General features: G+C 35.6%; 1 protein-coding gene across 2 annotated transcripts in view; it reads right to left on the bottom strand.

Annotated features, from left to right (window-relative positions):
- SEMA3A (semaphorin 3A) overlaps nucleotides 1-27,420 on the bottom strand; it is a 468,284-nt gene that overhangs the window by 276,006 nt on the left and 164,858 nt on the right. The window contains exon 3 of one of the 2 annotated variants that reach the window (XM_086696802.1): nucleotides 9,582-9,665. The exons of the other annotated variant lie outside the window; for it this stretch is intronic. The gene's annotated coding sequence lies outside the window, so the exon portion shown is untranslated. The remainder of the gene's footprint in view (nucleotides 1-9,581; nucleotides 9,666-27,420) is intronic. 2 annotated transcript variants of the gene reach the window in all.

Raw genomic sequence — 27,420 nt, 5'->3', positions numbered from 1 at the left:
AGATAATATAGTCAAACTCTCCAATTTTAAGGATAATTGAATTTAAATCAAGAGAGGTTAAGGGAATTATATTAAAAAAAAACAGCTAATTGATGGCAGAGCACAGATTAAAATCGGGGTCACCTATCTTGCAAGTCAAACATTTGCCTCAGTAACATGTTCCATGTTAGCCTAAAATAAAGGTAATGAAATAAACATTATATTATTATTTTTATTTACTATGATTATTTAAGTTTGCATAAGCAACTACCCACGTAGTATATTACTTCCTTTCAAAAAAGTTGGTCGTTTGATATTTCATTGCGTTTGATTCTGTGGCAGAAATTACTTTTGGCTAAAATACTGACGTTAGTGTCTTTAGAAATATGCACGATTCTGTGCATATTCCACGGAATATACGAACAGATTATAGTAATTATTTTATAATAGAAAGTAACTTTTTGAAAGAAGCTTCATTTAACTGCTGAAAATAAGGATAAAGCATTTTCTTTACGATGAATTCACATTGGTTCAAGGCAAAAAATATTTTTCTCTCCTACAAAACTTGTTGACCAAGCATAGCTTAAAGCGGGGACATTTAGATGGAGAATATGATTTGGTATCCCCTGAGGTAAGATCAATTTTCAAAGGATTAAGCTTGGAAATTTTCTCAAATGATTTACCTGCTTGTCTGGTCGGTCACAACAGTTGAGGTGGCACTGAGCCTTGTTTTCCTTTTCAACCTGGGTGGGCTTAATTCTGTGAACCAGGTACAGAAAATTTTGTGAATTATTTTCCATTCAAAATCTGCTCTTGGCATGATGGAAAATAAAGACTGAAACACCTGTGTACCAAATACAAACAGCTGTGTGCCTTACAGACCCTCTGCGGGGTATACCACATCCAGACCTTTATTTGACCTGCTGTAAGAGTGGAAGCAAGGGGAGAGTGAACTAAGGGAAGATGACAAAACTGAGAACTAAATCCCGCACCCCCCCCCCCCCCCCCCCAGTTAGTCCCAGCAAGTTTGAAGGGCTCTGTTCTTTAGGATCTAGTTTGCTATTCATTGGCTCAGGTCACAATCCTTTTTAAAATTTTTAAATTTAAATTTTTATTTTTTTATTCTTTTTTTTTTTATTTTAAAAAAAATTTTTTTTCAACGTTTTTTATTTATTTTTGGGACAGAGAGAGACAGAGCATGAACGGGGGAGGGGCAGAGAGAGAGGGAGACACAGAATCGGAAACAGGCTCCAGGCTCTGAACCATCAGCCCAGAGCCTGACGCGGGGCTCGAACTCACGGACCGCGAGATCGTGACCTGGCTGAAGTCGGGCGCTTAACCAACTGCGCCACCAGGCGCCCCTATTTTTTTATTCTTATGTACATCCATCTTTTATTGATTTGATTTGCTTTCTTGATTGGTAAATCTCAGGGACACATTAGGATTGCGGTTTTTGTTTGTTTGTTTGTTTGGCTTTTTTTTTTTTTTGAGAAGAAAGGAATAAAAGGAAAACAGCTACAAATTTTAAAGTTTTTAAAAAAATAATTAAAAAGAAGCACAATTTAGTCCCACCTGGGTGGCTCAGTTGGTTAAGTGTATAACTCAATTTTGGCTCAGGTCATGATCTCACGGTTCATGGGATGGAGCCCCAAGTCAAGCTCTGCACTGACAGCATGGAGCTTGCTTGGGATTCTCTCTCTCTCTCTCTCTCTCTCTCTCTCTCTCACTCTCTGCTCCTCCCCCACTTGCGTGCACTCTCTCTCTCTCTCAAAATAAACAAATATTAAACATTTTTAAAACATAAGCACAACCTATAGACAGAAATTGTGTGTCACGAGCTCTAGCAACACACCCATTTCTACAAAATGGAACTTTCAGGTAGGTTAGTTCTCTTCATCCCTGAGGTAGGCTGCTTCACTTGGTGAATAGGCTGCTTTTGTCATATTAGTAGGACCGAATTTCTCTGATTCTATGACTCACACTTCTGAGGCAATTTGCTATAATGGGATAAACTGAAGAATCATTAAGACATAATCTTTTGTAAGACACACATACGGACTACACGTTGTAGACAATACCATCTTTCTTCCTAATCTCATTCTGGTTTCTTCTCTCCTTTTTCTCTTTCTCTCTCTGTTTACTTTTTAGTTACCTCCTCTGAAGTGCAGTGATTTCAAAGACACAGATGCACACCCATTTGAAGCCACTAAAATAATGGACCCACAAAGCAAAAGTGGTTCAGCAGTTTCAACCCTGGTCAGAATTAAAACTTGTGGATGATCACATTCACTAAAGAAACATCAATGTGAATAAAGGAAAAAGCAGATCGTCCACCTCCTAAAGGCAGTTTATCTGGTTTTTGAGTATTATTAGAAACTCATTTTGCCAAATGATCAGGTAATTCTGGTACTTGGGCAGATACTTCCAACATAATCATAAACAAACTTACACAAGCCACTGACTGTCCTTCATTTTACAACCATGACCCTCACCTTTAACCTTAATCATGGAAGATACAGGAGGGCCTGGTGGAGTGGGCTCAAAACTGTCAACACTCTTCAAAGGTTATGTCACACTGAAATCCAGCCAGAAAGATCATCCTCAGAAATTCAGGAACATACACCACCAAAGATGCAAATATTATGATTATAATATAATGCTTCTCATAGTGCAACCTTTGTCCTTGATGTGAGGTAATAATATGTTATACCTCAGTACTCCCTTTAATTACTAAATGTGATTACTTAGTCTATTTGTTTGTCATTGTCTTTCTCACCAATTTATAACCTTCTTTAAGGCAGGTACTACGTCTGTCCTGTTGAAAGATAAACCCAGAGTTCTCGGCACCTTGGCTGTCACAGCGTGGATAATTGATGGAATTTATGAATAAAATAACTAAAACAAAACAAAATTTAATCATCTTGGTAAAGTGATAGCATAGTTTATGTCGATAGGGCCATTTCAACTGGTCACACAAAAAACCAACAGCCAAAGAAAAATTAGAACTTATGAAAAGAAACAAGACATAGGCATGATAATTTCACACGCACCTGTTGTTGATTTTATGGAATCCAAAATATTTTGGGGGGAGACAATTAAAGACATAATTCTTTTAGATGTTTGTCACTTTACTAGTTTGTTAACCCAACTATTTGTAATCACTTATTATTATCACATATAATGGGCTCTTTGTATCCATCATTATCAGTAATTAATACTAGAGTCAGCTGAGAAATAAAAGTAATAGAATAACTATATTTATTATTCAATTCAAATAGGTTAAGTGACTTTGGCTAAAATCACTTGGTTTGAGGAAGTAGGCAAGACAATAAAATCGTATTGGTAATAACATCTTGGGACATTTTTAAATATCATTTTCCTTCACCAATACTACTTATTAGCTTTATTTTATTCTTCAAGCTGTATCACTCATATCGATTGTAAATGAGACTAGATTACAAAGTCCAGCGCTGAAAGATATTTTCCCACACTTCCACCAAGTTAACCATAGTACGGGCAGGTCAGATTACACCATTATCTCTGAGCATCTGGAAAACTTATACTATTTGGTCCCTAGGCACCAACAAGAAATTCTTTAGGGAATTTTCTGTTTTTCTAGCTCAGCTTTTTTTTTCACCATAAGAAATAAATAATAATCCTGAGCTGAGATGTAAATGCAGTTATTTTCCGACAGTATATTATATCATCCAAATGGCAACAATGTTGGTTTTCAACACTATACTTCTGAGGGTATGTCTATCCATTTCATAAATATTCACTATGGCTAAAATTCATATATATATGTAGATATATATGCATATATAGCGAGAAAGATAGATAGATAGATAGATAGATATGTATCTATATCCATGTATCCATCCTAGCCTTGGCAAAATCACAGGTTTCATATCTGAGAATATCACAATATTGTTTGTCAGGTTCTTTGTTAACCAGGCTTTTGCCAATGCATTGATATAGGAATGAAAACAACAATGCTATTTTAGACAGAGGAAGGCTCAATTAACTGAGCAAGGGAAATTGGAATTCAACTAAAATTAAAGAAAATGCTTTACTAATACTACCTAATATGTATCTTTTCTTTAAACTTAGGTATTCATATCAAGGCCAACAGCATCCTAAAAACAGTGGTATGCCAGCAATATTCCTCCATTCTGGTAATTTCCAAATATTTTCTGTGGTATACCAGTTTCCTGGAATACTAATCAGATGTTACTCACAGTAAAGTTTCTGAAATTTAATCTGCTTCAGTAATGATGAAATAAAGAAAGTTAAGCAACCAATTTGGCTACTGCAAGAAGTTCTAAGACCATTAAGTATGTGAATGTGCAGTGTGAATTTTAGGACAGTAGTAAAGCGTGAAGGTTTTCTTCCATTTACTTGAAAGTGGTATCTTTTCTCCCCAGCATATTGGAAAAATGAGTATTCCAAAGAACACACTTTGAGAAAACTTGCCCCATCATTATGTGAAAAATACCAAAAATCTGGTGCTAAGGGAGCAATTGCATAGGACTGGACTTCCCTAAGTAGAAAAGACACACCTGCAATTTAAAGTTTCGATGGCATTCCCTGCCAAATGCCTGCTATATTTGATAGGCAATGTGTCCTGCCTCACACCTTTTTCTCTGCCGTGGAGAGTCATGTGTGACAGAGAAGCTTCCACTTCTTTGGTTTCCACATAGGAGGGGCATTCAGTTGCTGGTTCGGTTGACCCCTCCCAAGTGCCTTACCTGTCTCATTCTATGGGTTACACACATTTCATCACTCATTCCCCAAAGTCTGTTAATCCTAGTTCTCTTTCATTTAAGTAAAAAGTAACAGTATATATATACATGAAATGGAAAAGTACAACTGTATAAGTTTTATTTCCTTAATACAGACGCTTAGAACTCAAAAAGGATTTCAGAGATTCTATGAACATCTCTTAATTTAGAGGGGGGGCCCATTTTTAACCATTTCAATGTCAATTTTTCGCCTTAATTTTAATTTTTCGGCTTACAACCTAAGTATTTCCATTTCCAGAGTACCTTTAACTTCTCCCAGGTGAACGGAAGTGGATGATCCACTTTACAGTTGGCAAATTTGCCTTCAAGGCTTTACAGGACACTCTTACTCAGCTCGGTTAAGTGGCTTCCTCCCGTTGATTCTGCTTTTCCTTCGGTCAGTAAACAATGTGCTGTGCAGGAAAGGCCTCAGAAATTCCTAACAATTATTTCCCCCTCTTCCCACAATTAGGGAGCAGAGAGAGGAGAGAGAGGAGAGAAAAATACACAGTTCTGCTTAGACTGTCACTTTGCATCAGTCTGAGAGGGAACACATATTCCTGGCCTGAAAGGGGCTGCCGGGAATAATTAAGCACGGGGCTAAGAGTGAACCTGGGAAACATTCCAGTTTTTCACAAGTCAGGTCTTCACTGTGCAATCTCTAACATAACAAAAAAAAAATCTTTTTTACAAGAATATATGGTCATTCATTTTAAAATCATGTACATGTACTGTACTTATACATTACATATACTATAAAACACCCAAAAGACAAATGTTAAGTTCACGTGATAAACAGGGTGACCAAATGATTTCTTTTCCAAACAGTGTCTCTTTTTAGAACAAAAGGGGCTGCTATCCATAATTATATTGAGACAATTGTTGCAAATTGGAACTCCCCAAGGCAAAGCTGAATGGAGGAAATGTCTAACAAAGAAGATTAAATTAAAAATATTTCAAATGTCTTACTAATCATACAGGCTTTATACTATTATCAGGTAATATCTCAAAGCACAATATACACTAGGGGCTAAATTCACCATTAACTATAAGAATATTAATCTATATTTCAAGTAGATATTTTGATCTTACAGGTTTCACCTTACTGTTTAGTAAGTCTGACTATATCATCATCATTTTTCTTTTGCTTATAATTGAGACTAAAGAAGATTTTCTGTAAGAATTAAAATGGTTATGTCTGCTACTTTTTATTTTGCTTTGTGTTCTTGTATTTGCAAAAAAAATATTTTATAGTCTCCACTTTGTTAGTTTAATTATTGCTAGGAAACATAATAAATAATAAAATCCATAAACCTACTTACCAGGGACATTTACTGTATGTTTGTTCCCCTTTGTGGAACTTTAATTCTTACCTCAAAGTACCAGATATTAATAACATGAGACAATCTGACATTTGGACAAAATAAAAATGCCAGTGTGAATATAATTTAACATATATGTAAAGTTTTATTTACTTTATAGGGTTATTTTTTGTTTGTTTATTTATTTTGAGACACAGAGAGACAGAGAGAGAGAGAGAGAGGGAGAGGGAACACCTGAGCAAGCACAAGTGGGGGAGGGAGAGAGAAAGGAAGAGAAAGAATCCCAAGCAGGCTCCACACTGTCAGTGCAGAGCCCAATGCAGTGATCAGTCTCATGACGGTGAGATCATGACCTGAGCTGAAATCATGAGTCAGATGCTTAACTGACCGAGCCATCCAGGTGCCCCTACTTTGTAGTTTTAGGAGAAAACTACTATGAATAATAGTTCCAATCTTTCTGAATTCCAATAGCATGTATCTTCTGTACTGCTTGGGATGCACATACCTACATTAAAGCTGGTAATCTAGAACAGTGCTTCATCAACTGTCATGTGCATACAAGTATCTGAAGTTCTTGGGAAAATACAGATTTTGATTTAGTTGATCTGGACTGTGGCCAAGGATTCTATATTTCTACCAACTTCCCAAGTGTTGCTGGTCTAAGGACCACACTTTAAGTAGCAAGACCCCTAGACCTAGACTCTGTTTAACACAGTATCCACTAGGCACATGTGACTATTGAGCATTTGAAATGGAGCTAATCTAAGTTGAGAATGACTATGTAATTCTGAAATGTAAAATAAATACCAGATTTCAAAGGCAGTATAAAAAAGAATGTAAAATAATTAATTAACACTGTTTTTAATGTTTATTTATTTTTTGAGAGAGAAAGAGAGAGAGAGAGAGAACAGAGTGTGAGTCAGAGAGAGGCAGGGAGAGAGGGAGACACAGAATTTCAAGCAGGCTCCAGGCTCTGACCTGTCAGCATACAGCCCGACATGGGGCTGGAACTCACAAACCACGAGATCATGACCTGAGCTGAAGTCAGATGCTTAACCAACTGAGCCACCCAGGTGCCCAAGTTCATTAATAATTTTAACACTGATGATAAGAAATAACAATTTTGGCCCTAATTGTGTATCAGTGGGTTTTTAAAAATTTTTTTTAATGTTTATTTATTTTTGAGAAAGAGAGTGACAGAGCATGAACGGGGGAGGGTCAGAAAGAGAGGGAGACACAGAATCCGAAGCAGGCTCCAGGCTCTGAGCTGTCCTCAAACAGCCCGACGTGGGGCTCGAACCCACGAACCAAGAGACCATGACCTGAGCTGAAGTCGGACGCTCAACTGACTGAGCCACCCAGACGCCCCATGTATCAGTGGTTTTTAATGTAGAGTATACATATATTCATGATTTTTAATATGAATACTAGAAAATTTTAAATTATTTGTGTAGTTCACATCATATTTCCATTGGATGCTGTAGCTCAAGATCACAAAACTAAGTCCTGATCATGTAAAGTAATAGTGAAAACCTTCAATGCTTCATTAATATTTCCAGATTTGTCTTTTGCCACTCCCCATTCCATGCCCAAAGTCTCAGCTATATGATGTGATTTAGCATTCATTCATAATCTCTTCTTTCATTTACTTGTTTATTCAGTATTGGATGTCTACAGTGAACCAGGCAACACTAGTAAGTAATGAGAGAAAATAATAGATATGGCCTGGCTTCACTGAACATATTATCTCTAACTTTTCTTATTTCAAAGAGGAAAATTCCTCTAATCTCTTACATCACTCTCTCTCTCTCTCTCTCTCTCTTTATTTTTTGAAAGTACTTGCTGGCTCATTAAAGCTATATTTCTATAGTGTTTTCCATGTATTTCACATAAAGCATTCCCTAATGTTATGTTTAATATATACTGTATTAACTGTATGTTTTTCCAAATACAGATTATTAATTGTTTGATGGTATGATTTAATAATCTTATTTTCCATTGAAAGCACAATTTCCAGTATACAATAGGTAATTAGGAAACAAATTTTTGAGTGGATTCATTATTTCACAAGTAAGATGGTAAGATTTTTAAACATCAGTCACTTCCACAATCTAATGTAATTTAATTTTTTTTTAGATTTATTTATTTTTGATAGACAGAGAGAGACAGACCACAAGTGGGGGAGGCGCAGAGAGAGAAGGAGGCACAGAATCAGAAGCAGGCTCCAGGCTCTGAGCTGTCAGCACAGAGCCCGACAGGGGTGGGGGGGGGGTGCTCGAACTCACAAACTGCGAAGATCATGACCTGAGCCGAAGTCGGAAGCTTAACCGACTGAGCCACCCAGGCACCCCAATCTAATTTTAAAAATCAATGATTAATTTAATTCACTGCCATTTGGCATGGTTCACTCTAGCCCTCCTTCTGTTATAAATATCTTATGTAGCAATGTACTGTCAAGCTCAGCAGATTTAAAATCAATTCAGCAAAATTTGAGCCGTACTTGATGATCGTATTAGACTTTCAGCAATTAATTTAATCTTCTTGAAAACTGATCTTCTCATTAGTGACATGGTTTTTAATTACTACTGCATGTTTTTGTTGAAAAGATTGAAAGATTCAAATCATGAAATAGTGCCCAGTTTGTAGTAATGCTTCAATAAATATGAAATCTAACTGGTTAAGTCTTAGTCATTTTATTTCCTTTTTAGTAACTAAATGTAAAATAATGTTTGGTAGGCAAAGCCTTAGACTGCCTTCACGTTGTGGGTAAAATGTATAGATTTACATTCACATAAGCATGCTGCTTTGTCAGGTAGTATCATTGCCTTCTACCTCAATTATTTCATGTGTAAAATGAGGGGATTGGAAAAATTACATCTTTCTACAGTTAAAAGTCAATGAATATTTGGAGATGATGATAAAGTCTTGAAAGAAATTAGCAAAACAAAACTTTTTAATTATTTTATTTCTTTTTTTTCCTTCCCCTTTTCTCATTTCAGTCCAAAAGTCATTGCACAGCCACAACTAATAATAGACTAAAATCGAATCTATTCTATAGATCTTACGGACATTAAAAAGATACTAAAGGAATACCATGAACAACTTTATGCCCACACATTTTAAAACCTAGATGAAATGAGAAAGTTCCTCAAAAGGTATAATTTACCAAAGATCACACAAGAAATGTACTGTGTGAAAGGGCCATGTTAAAGAAATTTAATCAATAACTAATAAATTTCTAAAACAGAAAGCACCAGGCCCAAATGGATTCCATCATGAATTCTATTAAACTTTTAAGGAAGAAATTATACCAGTTTTCTATAATCTCTTTCACAGGATACAAGCAGAAGGAATACTTCCTAAGTCATCTTATGAGTCCAGCATTTCCTTAATACCAAACTAGACAAAAAATTACAAGTAAATAATATTCATAGATGCAAAAATCTTCAACAAAATAATAGCAAATCAAATCCAACAAGGTATAAAATAAATTACCTACCACAATCCAGTGAAAATTACTCCAGGTACGCAAGGCTGATTCAACATTCAAAAATCAATCAATGTAATCCATCACATAAACAGGCTAAAGAAGAAAAACAACATGGTTGTGTCCATAGATGCAAAATAAGCCTTTGTCAAAATCCAACATCCATTCATGATAAAAGACAAAAACAAAACAAAACAAAAGCTTTCAGTAAATTAGGAAGAGTGGGGAACTTCTTCAATGTAATAAAGAATTTGTAGAAAAAAATTACAGTGAACATCATACTTAGTGGTGAGAAATTCAAAGTTTTATCTATATAGCAAATCCAAAAAAATCAACAAGAAAACTCCTGGAACTAAAAAGTTATAGTAAAGTTGCAGGATACAAGATTAAGAAACAAAAGTCAATCTTTTTCCTTTATACCAACGAACAAGTGGAATTTGAAATTAAACACAATATCATTTAGCACCAAGTGAAATGAAATACTTAGATATAAATCTAATGAAGTTCGTACAATATCTGAGAAAAACTACAAAACTCTGATGAATGAAATCAAAGAAGAACTAAATAAGTGAAGAGATATTCTATATTCATGGAGAAGTAGACTCAATATTGTCAGGATGTCAGTGGATCTACAAACTCAATGGAATCCCAGTCAAAATCCCAGCAATTTATTTTGCAGATATAAAACTGATTCTAAAGTTTATATAGGGAGGCAAAAGACCCAGAAAAGCTAACACAATATTGAAGGAGAATAACTAAGATGGAGGCCTGACACTACCTGATTTTAAGTCTTACTATAAAACTATAGTAACCAAGGGGCTCCTGGGTGACTCAGTTGGTTAAGTGTTCAACTCTTGACTTTGGCTCAGGTCATGATCTCACAGTTCATGAGATCAAGGTCCTTGTTTGGCTCTGTGCTGACAGAACAGAGCCTGCTTGGGATTCTCTCTATCACTCTCTCTCTCTCTCTCTCTGCCCCTCCCCAGCTTGCGCTCTCTCTCTCTCTCTCTCTCTCTCTCTTAAACAAAAATAAACTTGAAAAAAAAGCTACAATAATCAAGACAGTGTGGTATTGGTAAAATAATAGACAAACAGATGGATGAAATAGAACAGATAGCCCTCCTTACATATGGTCAACTGACTTTTGACAAAGGACGCAAAGCAATACAATGAAGAAAAGATTATCTTTTTAATAAGTGGGGCTGGATCAACCTGACTTCCACATGCACAAAGATGAATTCAGACCAGAATTTACCTGCTTTACAAAAATTAACTGAAAATAGGTCAGAGCCTTAAGTGTAAAAGGCAATGTATAATCCCCTAGAAAATAACACAGGAGCAAACCTAGATGACCTTGGGTATGGCGATTACTTTTTAGACAAAACACCAAAGGTTTGATCTTGGTGACTCAGCTATGAACTTTGTAACATATGTTCCACTATGGTGGGGGATGCTGATAATGGGAGAGGATTTCAATGTATGTGGGGGATGGGAGGTACATGAGAGATCTCTGTACCTTCCCTTCAGTTTCACTGTGAATCTAAAACTTTCCCAAAAAACCAAATTCTTAAAATATTTGACTCTATCAGTATGAAGTCATGTAATATGGAGACATAAATCTAGTTATAGTATGGACCGAAAGCTGTGTATGTGCATGCATGTGTGTGAATATATCTATTTCTTAGTTCTTTCTGTCCACATAGAGGGACTATGAGTAGCAAAACTCCAATAACAGGAATTACACCTGTCACTCAGATCTTGATTTCTACAGGGAAAGGAACCAGGGCTCCTTGAAGAAAGCTAATTTCTGGGCTGCAGCAGAGAAAGTCCTAGAACATTGTGTTGTCCCATTAAGTAACAAAATACTTAAAGAGTGATTTGGACATGTCAAAATGATAAAGGATCTAGCTAAAAGAACTCTCACTGGCCAATTCCAGAAAATTATAGAAATGATTATAATGCACTGAATAAAACTGAATCCATTAGTTCACACTGATATAAACAAATGAATTGGGAGAAGATAACTAATCTTTTGTACAGTAGAATGTCAAGTAATAGATTCATTGGTATAAATAAAATTAGGAAACAGTCATCAATTATCAAAGTAATAATATAGGCAAGAAATAACAATGGTTTCTAAAATTAACAAGCAAAGTGGGATAAGAAAAAGAATATTCATTTAGTCTCAAAGTATCTTTCTGCAAAATACTATTGATCACAAAGAACAAAAGAAATGTAACTTTTTTTAAAATATTTTTTTAAAGTTTTTATTTATTTTTGAGACAGAGAGAGACAGAGCATGAGCAGGGGAGGGGCAGAGAGAGAGGGAGACACAGAATCTGAAGCAAGCTCCAGGCTCTGAGCTGTCAGCACAGAGCCTGACACAGGGCTTGAACTCACAGACTGTGAGATCATGACCTGAGCTGAAGTCGGATGCTTAACTGACTGAGCCACCCAGGCACCCCAAGAAATGTAACTTTGTAGTGGAGAAACCTGGCAGAGACCACCCTAATCAAGTATTTACCTATAATGGGACATGTCAATAGCATATACTAAATGATAAGATGCAAAAAGGGAGACATCATGCCTGTGGATTCCCATCCAAAATACATAACTTAGGGATTGTCTTGAAGAAACAGTGGACAATCTTGCATTAAGGGACATTCTACAAAATGAATGCCTTGCACATCTTCAAAAATGTCAAGGTTGTGAACGTAAAGGAAAGACTGAGGAACTGCTCGCATTGGAGGAGTTAAGAGTGATGTGACCACTGAGTGCAAGGGATCATGCTGGACAGACTCGGGTGTGATAAGTGCCTGCACTATTGGCAAAAGTGAATAGTGGGTGAAGGGCACATGGCTATTCTTTGTAGTATTTTTGCCATTTTTTGGTAAGTTTGCATTTGTTTTCAAATAAAATTAATTTTAATAAAAAGAGGAAAGCAGGGGCACCTGGGTGGCTCATTCAGTTAGGTGTCTGACTCTTGGTTTTGATTTTGGCTCAGTTATGAGCTCACGGTTCTGGGATTAAGCCCTGTGATGGGCTCCTCATGGAGCATACAGCCTGCTTGGGATTTTCTCTCTCTCTCTCTCTCTCTCTCTCTCTCTGACACACACACACACACACACACACACACACACACACACACACACAATAAACTTAAAAAAAAGATGAAAGCAAAACAAAGCAGAGCAAAGTGGGTTTTTTGGACACAGTAAATGTTAATAAACATTTTTTGCACATAGTCAAATGTATCAGAATTTGAAGCCAGTGTGCTCACAGTGAATGTGTGATATTGACCTGCTGCATAACACTCTTAATGCTCCTATTTTTCTCTTTCTTGTGCTGATGAGTAACCTTAAATTTATGTAGCTTATTCCTAATAAAGATCATGTCAGTATTGTCTGACCTTCCAATCTATGTAGATATTCTTTGCTACATATATTCGAGAACATTGTGCGTATAGTCCATCAGCACAAATCACACTGTCTTGAGCTCAGGTACAAGCTCCTTGGGGGAAGGAAGCTTATTGTAAAAGATCACTCTATCACTGCAATGAATATTGGAGATAAAGTTAGAGTACGTCCAGATTATGAGCTATGTATTTGTATCAATGTAAAAGTAACACTTGTCCTATTTAATCTTTTTCATTAAAATGTCTATACAGAAATACTAAAATTGTACTCATTTTCTTCTCATTTTAATGACCAGGTAGAGTTTCACCCATAATTTGGCTTCTAATTTTTCTGTTAAAATTTACAAATTTCCATAATATCATGTTTTAGGCATTTCCTCTTTCAAGCAGCCTATCACTGAGTTTAGTTTTTTTTTTTACCCCAAATAAGAGAATGTATCTTTAAGATAGATTTTTCCCATTTTACAACTATAACTGATATACTTCTTTCTCCTTTTCTTTAACCCGATGACTCCTTGACATCCCTTTTATTACTGTATGTGGATTATGTTGAATTTGATCTTAAATTCATTGCAATGTAAGGAAACACATGTTATGTTTAAAATTTGCCAGTCAATGTTCCTAAATGTTTCAAAAGCACTTTTTTTTTAATTTTTTTTTTCAACGTTTATTTATTTTTGGGACAGAGAGAGACAGAGCATGAACGGGGGAGGGGCAGAGAGAGAGGGAGACACAGAATCGGAAACAGGCTCCAGGCTCCGAGCCATCAGCCCACAGCCCGACGCGGGGCTCGAACTCACGGACCGCGAGATCGTGACCTGGCTGAAGTCGGACGCTTAACCGACTGCGCCACCCAGGCGCCCCTCAAAAGCACTTTTTAACCACTGTCATTGTCTCTAATTGTTTAAAGTTTTGTTTCTTGGATAATTCAATTCTTATACAAGGACTATATTCTATTTCCTTCCTGACTTCTCCATTAATATAAGACTCCGACTGGAAGGGTGAGATGGGTATAATGATCATCCATAGAAGTCTGTGGTGCTAAATGGGAAGGCTAGCCCTTGGGTGACCACATAGAGAAAATGGGGAAGTCTGGAGAGAATGCTAAGCATGGTGCATTGCTACTCTCAGAGAGTCACAGGGCAGTTGTGTGGAAGTCAGTTAAGATCTGGAGTTAGTGTGTGACTAACTAATTGGGCATCACACATGAGCTATTCTTGGGTAGGACTGGATGAGAACAGCCTATTCCTTGCTCCAAGAAAACAGGGGAAGACAATTTAGTTCATGAACAAAAGCCTGGGTTTCTCACATTAAAAAGACATTTTTATCCATTTGTTCCAACTTGAAATTATTATCAATTTCCCATAAGCTTTATTATTAAACAATATAATGTAGGTTTTAAAAGAACAGACTTAGTTGCCACATTTAGTAGGTTTGAATCCCAAGTCTAGTTGACTAGCTATAAAACCTTCAGTACTTTACAAAACTTCCGACCTCAATTTCTTCAGATGAAAATGAGCATAATTTATGGATCACAATAAAATATTTTCAAAGATAAACTGAATCACTACATACGACTATGTTTGACTGACATAATAAGAACTAAGAAATGTTCACTGTTGTTATTACAGTTCTCTTTGATATTATTGTGACATTTTCTTTTGTATCTCCATGGATTAGTAAAAGAACAGAGAGGTTGCCATTAGGCTGCTCCCCAGGAGACTTATTAAGGTGTAATTTCTTGACTATTCATTTCTTTTTTTTTTTTTTTTATTTTGAGGGAGGGAGGGGGAAGAGAGAGAGAGAGAGAGAGAGAGAGAGAGAGAGAGAGAGAATGAGCAGGGAATGGGCAGAGAGAGAGAGGAAGAGAAAGAATACCAAGCAGGCTCTGTGCTGTCAGCACAGAGCCCAATGCAAGACTTGATCTCTTGAATCATGAGATCATGACCTGAGCCGAAATCAAGAGTTGGACACTTAACCAACTGAGCCACCCAGGTGCTGCTTAACCATCCATTTCAAATGATCTCTTCCATAACGTTCAAAATCATCTGGGTTCTTGACTGCCCCAACTCTGCATTACCAAAGGTGACAAGTATCAACACCCCCATACATATCTACTCATAATCTTTTTCTGGAATAAATTCACCATTTTCACTTGGCTTCAAAGTAAATTCACATTTTAAAACCACTGCTGGACTCTTCAAAACTGGTTTACAATCCTCTAATTTACCCTTCATCTTCCAGAAGACTCCTTGTTGCACTTCTTTCTGTGGCTGTAGTAAAGCAATTCCACTCTCCTTAAAATTGCCATATTATTTCTCAAACTTCAAGAAAAGCTCACTTCCCCAAAATTTTTTCTTTTTAATTTTTTTAACGTTTTTTATTTATTTTTGAGACAGGGAGAGACAGAGCATGAACAGGGGAGGGTCAGAGAGAGGGAGACACAGAATCTGAAACAGGCTCCAGGCTCTGAGCGGTCAGCACAGAGCCTGACGCGGGGCTCGAACTCACGGACCGTGAGATCATGACCTGAGCCAAAGTCGGCCGCTTAACCGAATGAGCCACCCAGGCGCCCCACTTCCCCAAAATTCTTAAGCAAACTCTTTTTTTATGTTAGTGATTACATTGATATTATTTATCATAATCATCTCTATGATCTTTCTTCTCATCCTCATAATTTCTTGACATCTCATGCTACCTCTATTGACTTTTCTCCATGTATTAATAAGCACAATTAAGGCTTTCCAATTCTAAAATATCTTCTGTCATCTTCCCTCCTTAAATCTGGAAATCTCTTCTCTCATCATTTTGTGCTGTCTTCTTTACTCATGAGATAACAGTGACCGAGGGTTTCCTAAAGGAAAAAATATTTGTCTTTTATATAGTAGCAGTTCGTGTTCCCTCTCTTGAAAAATAAAGTATTATAATCAAATAAATTTTGGAAAAAAGTGAATAACATTATGTAAACCAAAGAGTAAAATTATATAAATTATGCAAAAGTTTAATATGGATTGTTAACCTTCAAAAATTATGTGTGTGTGCACATGCGCATGAGTTTGTATGTATTTGAGACTGTACAGGTCATGGATTGTATTGGGTAGTTTGGATTCCAAACCTACTTGAACACTGAAATATTTATACTCAGAATATCCAAGACAATACCATTCTAGAATCAGTATGACAATGAACACATGCTGACCTTTGACATAATACATGCAAACATAGATACCTGCATGTGTTAAACTGTATGTTGGCATTTCAAATGAGTATGAGGTTGAATCTGGTCAGTACTACACTCATCTTTCTCATTAATTTTTCTGTTGTAACTATTAACTTTTAAAATCATATATCATCTTTCCAGGGTTAAAATTCCAGGAAATTCTCAAAAATAATTCTTAATTTCTTTCTAGTGCTCCAATTTACTAAGCAAAAGATAAAGAGGGCCCAAAGAAAGGTGATATCAATAAAAATATAATTACAGGCAAAAGATAATATTTTAAAGAATGTAGAAAATTCGTCAACTGATCGTATGTGGCAGAAAACTAGTGCTATTACAGTTTTGGAGAGAAAATTCATGCTAAAGTACATACAAAATATGTTTGTGAAACTGCAATGATTCACATCACTTCTGAAAATGAGCATCATTTTCCTTTTTAAAACTCAAATAGTTACATTATATAAAGAAATCAGATAGTTGATTTATAGTAAAGTCTAAATTGAAGTGAAATTTCAGCACCTATCTTCTCTTGTAAAGTAAATGCTATGTGTATCTGTCTTTGAGTGTTTGCTTTAACTCCTGACTGGTTAGTAGGAACAGCAAAGGGACCACGCACTAAACACATATGTAACCTGATTCTCCTGATTGCTAAAGACTGACTTCTCTTACCATTCCCTAAGTACCCCATTTTCCTTTTTTCCCAAGTATTAGGATTCAGGAACAATCTGAAAAGTAGGCTTTTAAATACTGAAACACAGACAAAAAAATCAGAAACAGCCCTAAATGTATCCTAGTTGACAATATCAGCAATTAAGATCATTGGACTTGACAAAATTTTGGGGTGAGAGCAAACAAGGCTAGGTAGATGGTCATCCCTATGATGGTAAAATGCTTCATTTCCTCACACTCATCAAAACTTAAAAACACTCTTGGCCTTCAACTTGATTGTCCTATTTTGTAGAGTATTAAGCAATTCAAACGGAATGCTGTTTAATCCCCTTTAATTATTGTGTCCTATGAAGGGAATGACTTTTTCAAAGTTATAAATAACAAAGGTCATGAGGTAAGAGAATGTGCTTATTGTTTCATCTCATTATCAAAACTTTTTCCAATTGTCTAGATGGTGTTTCTTTTCTGATTGATGGAACTATCAATCAGTTTCTGGGAATAAAAGCGAAACAAACATATATAAAAGTTTTCTTTAGGCACTCACATTCAAGTCCTATTTAACACAGCGGGGTCACCAAACATCCAGTAAAGTTTTGCCAATGTTTGTGTTTTCTTGAAATTAGATGAAAATCAAAGCCATGTGACACGAACAGGAAAAACAGCAGGTCTCAATGTGTGCTTGGTGGGGCATATTCCGCTATTCTCTTGTACTCTTTTTAGTTTTGAAAACGTAACCAAAACTTCATTATGTGTGCTGTGGTTGTGGTGTTCCAAAATGTTTTTCCCATTTTATTTATACTGTTCATCTACAGTTCCCAGGTGGTTTCAGAGAAGAAAATCAAACTTCCTTTACTGTTTAGAGAGCAAAGACAAAATAGCAGGTGTGAAAAACTATGGGAAGACCTTAAAGAAAAGGCATCAATAATTCTGACTTTATGCTCTACTAAAGGCTTTTCCAGGAACTGAGGGCAATACAAGTATAACAAAGGTATCTAAGAGAAAAAAAAATATGTGTATACACACACACACCAACATTCACACCCACAGTTGAATTCCTAAAATATGCAGTTATGGCAAAAAGAAGTAATAAACCCAATTCATTTAACAGGAAAGTTACTCTATTTCTTTTCAACTAAATATTAAGATGTAAAGGCTGGAGATGCCAACAAAAATAAACCACTAATAGAAATGTTAGCATAAAAATATTTTTTCTCATGATTTTATTGAATATCTTATTATTATTATTATTATTATTATTATTATTATTATTATTTTTCTTTTAACTGACAATATGGTCCTCACAAAAGAAGTTGCATACAAAAGAATGTTTTCTTTGGGAACAGACAACTTCTTGGAAGAGAGAAAAGATAGCTGTTCACATTAGCAAAAGCATAGCCCTCAATAAATATGCATACATTATAATGATTTGAATGCTGTTGAAGTTTTGGAATGTTAAATTTTGTTAAAAACATTTAATTCACTTCCTCCCCCCCACCCACCTCAGCTAAAAAGATGCAGAATGGTGGATTTTTTACCCGAAGGGAGGAAGGAGGAAATAAATATGAGGCGCGTCAATGTAGCAGGGGTGGCTTTGGTTTGACGTGCATCCCAAACAACTCTTTCATTCACATCTTGAAGCCTCATTGAATTCAGTGCCAGACAGAGAAGGAATGTAAAACAGATAGAAAGTGGTGCAGATAAAGAATGGAGCAGGCTTAACATTCCATCTTGATATACAATACCTTCTGTTTAAAAAAAGTATTCAAGAATTGCTGAGTTTTATCTAAAATAATAGACCCTGATTAAACAATAAATAACAAGTATGAGTTCCTAGGAAAGAAAAAAAGACAACAGTATTCAAAGCACTCCAATTCACCACTGTTAGTTTGATAGGATCCTTAATATTAGATAACGATAACTAACATTTCTCGAAAAAAAAACTTAATAATTTATTTCATTTATCTTTAGAATAGCTCTGTGATACAGGAACTATTGTTTCTTCCCATTGTATAGAAATAGTCCTTAGAGAATTTGAGCAATTTTATCAAAATAAAAGGCAGAATTCAAGGAAATTGCCAGAATTCAGAGAGAGGCAACTTTTGAAATCCTCTTCCACCCTCCCCTGCCCCAGAACCCACATTCTTTAATGCTGTGCTCCACTGTCTTAGGATCCTGTTTTGTATACAACTTTTTAAATTTTATTTTATTATTGTTTTTAATGCTTGTTTTTGAGAGAAAGAGTGCAAGTGGCAGGGGCACAGAGAGAGGGAGACACAGAATCCAAAGCAGGCTCCAGGCTCTGAGTTGTCAGCCCAGAGCCCTATGAACGCTTGAACCCATGAACCATGAGATCATGACCTGAGCTGAAATCAGCTGCTTAACCGACTGAGCTACCCAGGAGCCCCAGTATACAACTTTTTAAATGCAAGGAACTACATTTGCACCATTTCAGAATGCACTAATAATGTATTTCCAAGGATATTAGTATATGATGCCATTCATACAATCAGTAATATATATCCAATGTCTAAACAAATATATGACATTTTGTATGTATATATATAAGGTTTTTAGAAAATATATTTATTTTCTATAACACAGTCATTCACAGAGCAAAGAAGTTCCTTAAGTGCTTAACTCAGTACATACTGCAATTAATGGGATAATTCAGCTTAAAAAATGAGTGGCCTTGATTACATACCAGGTACCATCCTAGGTGCTACTCCATCTCAGTTCTCACGATTCATTATTTTTTAATCTTTCAGTGAAAAGAAAAACTCAGTAAAGTGTTTACTACTTGACTTCAGTATACATAACTACACTTGCCATGGTCTCTTAATATTTCATTCCAAATCATCTAGAGCCCTAGAATCATAATGTCCTTAAAGCTTAAAAAATCATCTATTTTGGTTTCCCAATATACCATTATATCTCTTTTCCTTAACTATTCTCTTATCATTCTAAAATTCATTCTACCAAAGAGATCACTCCAAAAGTGCTCCTCTTCCATCAGGCCTGAGTTCTTAATGTCCTTCACTGCTTTTTCCCAGCCTATCTGGTTTCTGAAAATCCATCACCTACTCTATATGTTGTTGTTATTAACGACATAGGGAAGCTGTGTGATGTCATTTTAGATGGGCTTCATTTCTGCTGTTTTTCTGCTAGGCTTTACTTACCTGTGTTCTATATTTTACCTTGCATCTGAGTAAAAACCAAAAAAGTTATGTTTCCACCACAAAGTGGAAGCATGGAAGTTCAAAGTTCATCATTCTCTGCGTTTTGTCCTAGGACCCCAAACCCCTGACAACATTTAAGAAGAGCCAGATTCCAAATATGTTCTAGGATATTGGTTTCAAACAAACCCCTGCTGATTTGGGCATCAATACCCCTACCTTCCATGGCTTATAAGATAACATCTACTGGGGCGCCTGGGTGGCTCAGTCGGTTGGGCGTCCAACTTCGGCTCAGGTCATGATCTCACCGTCCACGAGTTCGAGTCCCGTGTTGGGCTCTGTGCTGACAGCTCGGAGCCTGGAGCCTGCTTCGGATTCTGTTTCTCCCTCTCTTTCTCTGTCCCTCCCCCGTTCATGCTCTGTCTCTGTCTCAAAATAAATAAACATTTAAAAAAACTAAAAAAAATAAATAACATCTACTACTCACCTACCACTCACCTTTGATTGGACCCTACCCTGGATTCCTGAAGGAAGATGTATACTGGACCCTTTTCCAATATAAACCCTGAATCCCAAGAGATGGTGAGACTCATTTTCCTTTCCTTTGTGAGTCTCCCAGAAACTCCATCTGCTACACTCTGTCACTCATGCTATTCAATAAACTTTGCTTTCACGTTCTCTGGCTAGCTTTTGATTTCTGCCCTGCTTCAAATTTCTTGGCTGGTGCTGTGGGACCCCCCTCTGGGTCCTTGGACCTGGCATGTCTGTATTACTGAGGTCATTTTTTTAGGAACAGTCCATTTGATTCAAATGTGAATTTTTTCTTTTTCATTTTTCGATAATTTCAAAACAGCCTATTTTTGAGAAGGCTTTCTGATTAGAAGATTATGAGAAACTGTCATCCCAGTTACCTTTCCAACAGAAGCTTTTGTCAAATAATGCAAATCTTAACCTTACTTAATTTTTACAATTTCTTCAGTTTGTTTATTTTAGTCCTCATTTATGCATCCATATACCTTTAAAAGCAGGCCCAACACAATTTGTTTTTCAGATTTATGGTTATGCATATTAAGTGGAAGCAAGTTTAGAAAAACTTGCACCTTCAGTATTCTGTCCAATGTGACATTGTGTAAACTCCTAGACCGAGTACTTCAGATGTTCTTCTTTTGGAACAGATTTGCCATAATACCTACAGTCAGCTTGTGCCTTTCGGTTTGTTATGCATGGAGAGTTCTTATAAGACGGTGACGGTGAGGATTGAACTTGATTATTTTGATTAATTTTATTAACTCATGACAATACACGGAAATGATAATGATGATCAATGTGGGGTTTAGAAAAATTGGAATGGAAGAAAAACTTCCCTTCCATATTCCAGTATCTTTCTTTGAGAATCATCACTTCCTCCATACAAAAACACAGTGTAAAGTTTTAGTTTCCTATACTTCAGGCAACAGATGCTTCCATCTTTATCATTTTTAAAATTTACTGTCAAAATTTGTATTTTGATATACACTAGAGTGTATATGTCAAATGTATATGTAATGCATTATAAATTAATACATAATAGTATATATTAATATGTATATAGAATAATAAAATAATATAAATATACAAGCTCAAGTAACCTCAGAGAAGAGTTATCCTTTGTAATTACTTCAAGAGACCTCACTCTATTGTTGGAGGTTTCTATAAGCTAAAAAGTTATTCTTTATCTTTCTTTAGATTGTTTCTAAGGAACATAGAGCATTCTGATTACTCTCTGGTGGATTCACTCAGCCAACTTAGTCTTCCTTTATGTGATAGCCTCGAATTGCCTCTTTTTCCCAATTCTCTCAGTGACTTTTTTTTTTCCAAAAGGCATGACAAGTCCCCTCACCATGGAAACAGTTCTCTTCTGAATTAAGTCCTTTTTAAAAACGTAATTATTCATATGAAGACTGAACATAATTCTCTGCAAGTATTAAATGGAACTTATACATGAACTAAACTTCTTCAAGGTAATAGGCTTCCTCCACTAGTAATATTTCATTTGGAGATTAACACTCAACTGTAGTTGAGGTAAAATGTCCTTTCTTGAAAGGATATTGCATGAGCAAATTGAGGAATAATTTAGAAAAAGAAGCCCCTTACTTTGCCCCTAAAATCTTAAACAGTTTGTTTTTCTAATCATTTTATTGTATTCTTTTTCTCCAGAATAGATCAGGCAGCTGACTGAAATGCAATGCTGCTGATAAATTTGTTATTAACTATAAACACATCATCTGTCTTAGATAAAAACAAAAGACTTCAAAGGTTTTAGACCAGATACCAGGTACTGTTCAGACTAGTGCCAAAGAATTAATCATAAATTATTCTTGATAAATTCCTTTCCTTGTGTTGCATTACCCTGGAGTATTGTTCCTACCACCCCATTACATACCGTGTATTTAAAGAAAACACACAATAAATATTTTCAGATAAATAAAATTATTTACATATTAAATATTATTTGTTTAAAGTATAAAATGTTATTTATTTGTTTATACTATGCAGATTTGCAATTCGAATTATTTTACCTTCCCTTAATAATATACTTATTGTTCCTATACATAATATTTGCAAACAACCAGTGAAGAAATCCAGGGAGGATAAGAATCTAAGGATTATTGGCAGAGTCCCTAAAATTCAAATTCTGTTGTAAATTCATTTGACTGAATTTCTTTTCATTCTTCTTTGCCAACTAATTTGCATGGCCTATGACAAAAGCTAAAAGACTTAAACAAATAGTTAACGCTAGCTCTTATATTTTAAGGTGAAATACTTAATCTTTAAAACATCGAACATGTCCAACATAGAATTTGTATAACCATGTCCTTTCAAACTACGAAGGCAGGTAGTCTTATGCTATAAAATTTTAAACGTAAGAATGTGCCATCCAGACATATAATAGAGGATCGTTTCCTTCTCTTAAGTTGTTTAGTCTTTATTTGTTACTGGGCTGGTATTAGTGACTTGTGACACTGGTCATTCCTTCCTTTGAAAAGTGCAAAGCTTCTTAGACAGAAAAGCCTCTCGTCCATTCTAATTCCCTAAAGAGTTTAGTCCTTTGGGCAAAATAATCGTGTGGAGCACCTGTGGTGTGAGTGCTAAAGAAATATCAGGCAGAATCCAGCCACAGCTGTGCTGTAATCACTGAAGTGTGCCCAGTGCATAATGGCACATTAGGTAGGCATTGATCTCTGCCAGTTTATGAGGTCTCTTACAGAATTAGGCAGACTTTTTCACTAAAACCCATGGAGCAGAAATTGCTACTTCTAAGCTAATCCATTTTCAAATTACTATCCAATTGTGACTGATGACCTCACTACAAATCCGCTTATCTACCTCTAACCACTCAACGAGCAAAGGAAAATCAATCGTTATTTCCCTTTATTTTAAACTCATTGCAAAAAACTCTTCTTGCCATTCTTAGTCACCTTTCGTGCCACTGCAGCTGTGAAGATAAGCATGATAAATGTTAAATGCTGCCTAATTGTCAGCGCTTATTTGGAAGGTAAAATGGGAAAGGAAAATATGCTTGGTATGATACATGGCTTAAGATATGATTTAAAAATTGCTGCAATAAATTATGGCTAATTTCATGAATTTATTTTAGATAATTTAGTCAGATTGTGATATACTGATGCCTTATTAAAAAAAATCCATCACTACAACATGCAACTATTTCTTATTGAAAACCCTGGGTCTAGTTTAATCACCGAGTAGATAAAATTTCAAACATTTATGAGAAGACCTGCTATTCTGAAAATGAAAGCAATGCTCAATAGTTTACTTAATTGAAGGCATTATAATGTAAAAATATGTAGGAGGCAGAAAACACATAAATTAGAATCAACCAAATCTATTCCTAATTTCTCCTCAGCAAACTTTATCACAGAAGGTAACATTAGTGACTTTATGATCCACAAAATGCGGTAGTTACAAGAACGTGTAAATGAAAAACAGTACAAAAGTGATAATGACTTGTATCTCTTTATATTAGAAAACTAGAATTAGCCGTAACATTCAAAGTCCTTTAGACGTATTTTGAAAGTCAGTGTTTAGTGTATATTTTGTGTTATTTATACTTGAAAAATATCCTGCCTAGTTGTCTGAAAGTATTTCATGTGGACCAACCAGTAGAGCCCTAATTGGTGACTACATTAATGTATGTACGGGAATGTTGATTTACATATTTCTTGAAGCAAATTATATACAAGTAGTAATTTGAAAACAGTTCTAGCGAAATTGTGGAACTGTCTGTTTACGAATGCTTTGGACAAAGCAGTCGTTACAAAAATCTTAGCCTTGGCAGGGTGATGGATGAGGCAGAGAAATAATTATTTCCATGTCTATAATTAAAGCACATATTTTTGAATGTTTCCATCTCAAACATAATCAGAATTCAAACATCTGGACCAGTCACTGCTGTGAAGCCTCATCCTAGCCGTATTATCCGTAGTGTCGCATGCCATGGGTTGACATGATTCAGAGCTAAGTTAGCAGCACTTGGGTTTCTTCAAAGAATATCTTCTCAAAGGGGCTGGAGCTGCTTTCTCACAGTTGCATGTTGATTTAGGTAAGCATGTCAGGGCTCCCTTCTGAACATCGATCAATGGTGTTTCTTATATTTGGCATATGGACCAGGGTAAGTCATTTGTAAAATAAGAAAATACTACCTACTCCAATCTACCAACTAGTAGGAGAGATAAAAGATAGCAAATTAATTCACAAATTAAGGGAAAAAGAAAACTAACAATTCTATTTTGGCTTAAAATATCTTTTTTTTTAAGTATATTTATTTATTATGAGAGAGAAAGAAAGAGAGTGTGAGTGGGGGAGGGGCAAAGAGAGTGGGAGAAAGAGAATATGAAGCAAGCTCTGCACTGTCATCACAGAACCCATCGCGGGGGCTCAATACCACAAACTGTTAGGTCGTGCATGATCTGAGCTGAGATCCAGGCTTAACTGAATAAGCCATTAGGTGCCTATGGCTTAAAATATCTTAATTTCAAGAGTAAGTAATATTATCAGTTTTACTTGTACAAATGCATGAGGAAAAGCTACAGGTCTACAACCTACAAACAACTAATAACCAAAAAGACATTTCAAGTGCATTCATCTCATTATTTTCCAGAATATCTCTATATTTTATGATAATTAATATTTGGAAAACAAAATGGATGTGTGTTCACTTCAACTAGTAGAAATATAAGAAGCTATGTAAGGGGAAAAATTAAAATCGAATTCCTTGTATTAACTCTCTTCCTCATGCCCCAGGTTTCTGAGGTCAAGAGTAGCTTCTTCCGTATTCACAATGACGAAAACATATATACCTAAATATCATACACACTGAGTTTTATGCTATGTTTTTAAAACAAAACAAAACAAAACAAAACAAAACAAAACAAAACAAACACTATCACAATATAAGCATTGCCTCGCAAAACAAAGTGTCTTTTCATGAAACAAACATTATGAATAGCCTCCAGCCAAATGCAAAGATCTAACCCGTGCTGTTAAATGTGTAATATTTAATAGTAAGGATTAAAGCCACATTATGTTTCCCCAATGGTGAACATTTAGATACTCCTGGAAGGGTTTTTACTCTTGTCCTTTTTAATTTGCCTTATTTTTTTAGTTAGTTGTTATTTTATTAAAATACAGTTGACCCTTAAACAACACAGATTTGAAGTATGTGGGTCCACTCGTACACAAATTTTATTTCAATAAATATAGGATGACAAATGTATTTTCTTCTCCTTATGATTTTCTTAACATTTTCCTTTCTCTGGTCTATTTTACTGTAAAAGTACATTATACAATATATAAAACATACAAAATATTTGTTAACTGACTATGTTATTGGCTTGTAGGTTAATAGTAGGCTATTAAAAGTTATTTCGGAGAGAGTCAAAAATTATATGTGAATATTTAACTTCTTCATTGTTCAAAGGTCAACTGTATATGTGTGTATCTTTTAGTAGATATTTTTTGATGAGTTTTCATAAACTCATGGCCTGTTGGATTCCCTCCAGCAATGAGTGTGTGTTCCTGGCACCCTAGCAAACATTGATTAGGTTTCCTCTTTTTGATTTTCACCAACCTGATGGAAGAAAATTGTTATCTTATTACTGATGTGGTTGGCAGTTCCCTAATAGTAAGCTTCGCCATCCTTTCATATGTTTGCTCTCTGTTATAGCTTGGTCTGTTGTAATTTCCTACTTATGTGTTTTGGCCAGTTTTATATTAGGTTATTTGTCTATATTTATCACCATAATTAAATAAATTAAATTCCTATATTCTGCTCGTGGGAATTATGGGAAGGCTAAGTGAAGACTGAGAAGTGGGCCCTATGCCATCTTAGCACTTACCATACTTTATTGAACATTTTACTATATTGCTCCCATGATGACATTCCTGTGATTGCAGGGCATTTATTTTTATTCCTCTTTTCCAATAGTTTATCATAATACCTGGAATACTCTAAATATTCAGGAAATGAATGTTAAACCGGTAAAATAGTGACAAAAGTACAACTTCAATTAAACTGGATACTTTAGGGATGGAATCACATCTTTTATTCATGTGTTTCTAACACAAAGCTGTTTAGAGAATTCCTCTGAATTAATTGGCTGCACAATCTGTTTTTTCCTAGCTTTTGTGAGATATAATTGACATATAACATTGTGTAAGTTTAAGGTGTATACCATGATGGTTTGATACGTGTGTGTATTACTAAACAATTACCACAATAAGGTGAGTTAACACATCTATCACCATATATAATTAACATTTGTGTGTTTGTGTGTGTGTGTGTGTGTGTGTGTGTGTGTGTGTGTGTGTGTTGAACATTTGAGATCTACTTTCTTAGCAATTTTTAAGTACAGAATACAGCACTGTTAACTCTGGTCACCCTGCTATACATTAGATCCCTAGAACCTATTTATCTTATAACTAGAACTTTGTATTCTTTAACCAAAATCTCCCCATTTCCCCACCCTCAAGGTCATTCTACTGTGTTTCAGCTTTTTTTGATTCCACATATAAGTGAGATCATACAGTACTTGTCTTTCCCTGACTTATCTCACTTTTGGTTGCTCACTCTTGTAACCCTTTTCCCTACCTTCACAATTCCTCCCTGGGGCTAAGAACACTTCATCTTCAAAGTTTACGTCTGTGAGTGAAGAATGCTAGAGGCCCTTCTCTTCTCACTGCTGCCTGTAGGACCTATGTATAATATACATTTTGAGATGTTAAGTTTTCTTACTTTTAGTATTATGTTCATTCTATCCAAACTTGGCAACTGAGGATTGTGTGGAATTTCAACTAACACATCTCAGATGTGCATGATCT

Source organism: Puma concolor, chromosome A2 (assembly GCF_028749965.1).
Source record: "Puma concolor isolate L17-30 chromosome A2, mPumCon1.1.hap2, whole genome shotgun sequence".
NCBI classification, from domain to species: domain Eukaryota; kingdom Metazoa; phylum Chordata; class Mammalia; order Carnivora; family Felidae; genus Puma; species Puma concolor.
The sequence above is the reverse complement of the archived record's forward strand: the minus strand, read 5'-3'. Positions and strand labels throughout refer to the sequence as shown.